Source organism: Sinocyclocheilus anshuiensis, unplaced genomic scaffold (assembly GCF_001515605.1).
Source record: "Sinocyclocheilus anshuiensis isolate Anshui unplaced genomic scaffold, SAMN03320099.WGS_v1.1 scaffold1824, whole genome shotgun sequence".
Lineage (NCBI taxonomy): Eukaryota > Metazoa > Chordata > Actinopteri > Cypriniformes > Cyprinidae > Sinocyclocheilus > Sinocyclocheilus anshuiensis.
The window spans coordinates 49,307-53,503 of NW_015555811.1; the positions used below are offsets into that span (position 1 = coordinate 49,307).

At 38.5% G+C, this 4,197-nt stretch overlaps 1 protein-coding gene across 4 annotated transcripts in view; it reads left to right on the forward strand.

The window, feature by feature from the left end:
- Positions 1-1,334: 1,334 nt before the first annotated feature.
- LOC107675141 (rab-3A-interacting protein-like) overlaps positions 1,335-4,197 on the forward strand; it is a 44,002-nt gene continuing 41,139 nt past the window's right edge. For all 4 annotated transcript variants that reach the window (XM_016469380.1, XM_016469381.1, XM_016469382.1 and 1 more), the window contains exon 1: positions 1,335-1,573. The gene's annotated coding sequence lies outside the window, so the exon portion shown is untranslated. The remainder of the gene's footprint in view (positions 1,574-4,197) is intronic.

Sequence of the window (4,197 nt, forward strand, 5' to 3'; positions counted from 1 at the left end):
CTCTTCATTACATTAATACTACAGCTGAATTTCTGTCACTGAAATAACAAATTCTCATAAAATTACATAAATTCTCATACAGACAGTAAGAACAGTGTGTGAGTCATGTTGAGTTTAGATGTATGTCTGTGCTGTTCGCAAGCTCTCTGTGTGTTGATGGAAATCACATTAGTTTAGTTTTTATTATTATTATTATTATTAAAAGTGCCTTTCAAATAATGAAATAGTCATAAACTGGCTTTGTTAAAAAAGATTATCCTAGAATAAAACAATTTATAGTTTTCCGTCAAGTATAATTGTGACCTTGAATAAACCACACACTTTTACTAACTGTAAAAACATCTTCAGAAAAGGCTGCTATTTGTTTCATTGGCTGATCCAAGGAGTGAAATGCATGCAGGCAATAATTTGGAATTAATTGATCATTTTTGATGTAGATTCTGGTTAAATGGTAGCTTAAAATCACCTTTAAAGTAACACAATAAATGGCCACATTGCACTGCAAGTGGAGGCATGACACTAAGTAATTCAGTAGCTAACTGGGTTTTGTATAAGGGATTTAATGTGTAAAAACTACATTTAATTGTTGACTGTGGCAGACAAAGCCAGTTTGCGGTGGTGTTGAAATATGTTTTGGAGGACCAAGATGTCTGGTGTGCGCTAAACTCACTAAAGGTGTCTGGTGTAGGCCTACAACTGCCAGCCTCAGGTTTGTAAAACTACCCAAAGTATGCATTTTCCCCTGTTCTCCAGTTTTGATCTGCAAGGCCATTATGTGATATTGGCAGTAATATGCAATATAGATTGGGATGACCAATCACAAACCAGAAATGTAACAATTATCTTAATAACTGTTTTCAGTTAGATTTTAAATGACTCAAACTGTCCCATGCGCGGCACTGCTGTTCAAATGATAATCCTGCGCCTACATTTTTATTTTTGAAACTTTTGATTTATAGTTTTATGTCTAATAATACCTTAGAGTCTTTCTGTTTTGTCAAAGAACCGATTTAACAGCGCTTGCGTGAGCCGGTCTGAGCCTCCGCCTAGTCTGACAGTATAGTTGGATGACCAGCTGTACTATGGCGAACACTTGGCTTCTGAAATATTAATTAGGGACCGTCATAGCCGATCAATAGGCCCTTATGATTGGCTGAAAGGCAGGCGTTAGTAGGCGGGCCCTTCCTAGCTGACGAATAAACGAAGGTAAGGACTATCTTATGAATATTAATCAGGTTACGTGCCTGGACGCCCAATGAACGTACCTGAGAAACGTCAGCGCGACCTAATTAATAGTCATGAGGGAAACCGTCGCAATAGTAGTAATGGTATTTTCAACAGCACAATCATGAAGCGGGATGGTGGCAGTCGGTGGCTCTGTTGTGTCTTTGTCTGGCCCTGGTTACTGTCGTTAGCCGAAGACTAATTTATTACGAGAAAAACATGCGTTGTGAGAGGAGAAGCGCGAGCTGTGTGATCGTGCAAGCGTTAATGTATTAATATTAATTATATTCGTGTATTTCCTCGAAGGAGGAGCGGGATACATGACAGACACACAATCCCTTCAGGACATGTGAGTATACTCACATTAGACAGCCATCTTGCGCTTTTAACAACGATTGTTGCTATTATTTATTGCATTAACCCCAAATCGAACGTATTATGTCATTATGTTAATGAGGCTTTGATGCATTATTCATAAGGAGTCTATGACATGGTGACAAGTGGATCACACGGGCAGTACTCTAATAACAATGTCTTCCTCCTCAGGGTTGTTGAAAGCATAAATATAATAACATGCCAGTTTGTTTTCAGGCTTTCATCCACCCCTACATGCTAACATGCACTTATAAAGATAGCAGGTGTATTTTTATAATAATATGGAGTTGGTTCTGGATCCAGCTCTTATGCTCTGAAAGCTCTATATTACCTTATGACAGTCTGTATGCATTATACTTGCACTGCTACTGTAGTGTACTAGCAGTATCTGCTATAGTATCTGCAGCTGTTGAGGGAATTTGTCCAGCCCCTTACTGCGTCCTGTCTTAAAACAATGAGCCCTATGTAGTAAACAGCATGTGGGGGTCGAATGCCTTCAGGTCAGGCTGATACCTGATCCATGTCTTGGTGACAGAGGAGTCACTGTGCACCTGTTACAATCTACTGTAGTGTTATAAGTGTGTCATCTATTGCATCTCCCATAGAAGGCTAAGGGGTTAGTTGTTCTAAATGAAAAGTTAGTTCAAGAATACACAAGATAACACAGCAGATCCTAAGTGCTGTTATTGGTGGAAACCTTTAGACAGATCTGCAGAACCTGTTCCTGGGAGATGTTTTCTTACCAAAGCTAGGCTATTTGTGAGGAAGTTCATGTGCCAGCAGAGAATCAAACATATGTCTTACATTTCATCACAGCTCCATACTATCCATATTTAATGCAGTTCCCTATCGAGCGTTCACTCTACATTGCGTGAATCGCTGTGGAAGCTCCTCCCCTTCTCACTGCGGTTCTGGCAATATCTCGTTCCCGCTCTCAGGGAACCGAGGTTACGACAGTAAACGGAGACATTTTGTGCAAAACTGTCCGTCACAATGTTTGGGTGGTTCCTGTAGCCCAGCTGGTTAGGCATGGTGGTCAAAATGCTATGGTCATGGGTTCGATTCCTAGAGAACACACATGCTGATAAAATATACCATGACTGCACTGCAAGTTGCACTGGATAGTGTCTGTCAAATAAGTAAATGTAAATAGTGGCCAGTATAGTGATGGGTTGTGATTGTCAAGTAGCCTTCTTTCCAATTGTTAACCAGTTTATGTAGATTTTTATATTGTATTTGTACTTAGCATGCTAAGCTTAAACTGTCTTGACAGTTTGTACCTTAAGGGGCCGTTAGCACAGAATATGTTTTGCACTTTGATTTTTTTACATTTTGATTTTCCATTGTTTTCCTGTATGCTAGACTGATGTGTTTGACCTTTGTGCTTGTGTTTTGCATCTTTCTTCCGGGTCTGAACACTCAAGTAATTGTCTTTTTTTTTACTTTACCAAAATTTGGGCCACTAAAAGAAAAAAAAAGGCTGAAAATGTGAACAGAAACTGTAAATTGAATCAATCAGATAACAGAAAAGCATACTGAATGTAAAGAAAGATTGAGATGTATTCAGTTGATGCTCACCTGAACTTATGTGTGATGAGATACACATCGAGAAATCTAGACAAATTATGAGCATGTCTTACTGAACACTAGCAACAGGGCTCGCCAAATCGCTAGCCCGACGTCCCGGGGCTATTGTTTTTAACATTCGGGCTACCAAAATGGTTCACCACCCTGGCCGACAGACTATCTTGAACAGTGATATACAATTCCTTCCATGATTTGCGTTGTTCACTAGCTTGTAGGGGTAAAATGGATCATAGTTGATCGTTTGCACGTGTTTCTAAGTCTTGCCGATTTAAACATTCAACTGTTTTAAACCATTCAAAGCGCGCACAGTGAGCCGCGTTTCAGACAATGCGCGTACAAAGAATTGATTCCTCTTTCGCATGCACACAAAATTCTCAAAATAACTGTCTCGGCAAGTATTCTCGTAAACAGTCGGTTATGTCTTAAGTGAATGTAAACAGTGGTGAAAGAAATCTCAAGTGCATCATTATATTGGATCCGTGCATTCGGTCTTAAAGGGGCAGCAGCCTGTAAACACCTGCTGTTCCATATGCGCCACCTGCTGTCAGAGAGTGACATTTGTGTCTCATTCACAAAGCTAAAATCAGACCATTCTGTTTTTGCTTTAAATTTCGAAATTATACAATCTAATTGCAATCTAAATAACATGTAGCATCTTTGTTTGGATCATGATTAAAATGCAGTGGTTGCCTCTGATTTTAAATGGAAAACGCACAGCCAAAGCCTTAGTTTGTTTATACGAAGAGATTTATTTTATCTGTATTATTGAATTATTTGATTTGGAATTTGTTTAAAAATTTCAAGTTAGTTTTATTATTTGACATTTCAATTTCACAAAGAAATGTGCAGCATTTTGTTGGAGAAATAATAAAAGTACACCTTTTCATTTATAATTTGTCTTAAATCTAATTTTGTTAAAAAATAAAATTGTGTGGAAAATTGTATTGTGAAATCAGTATCGTGAATCGTATCGCATCATGAGTTGAGTGAATCGTTACATCCCTATATGCT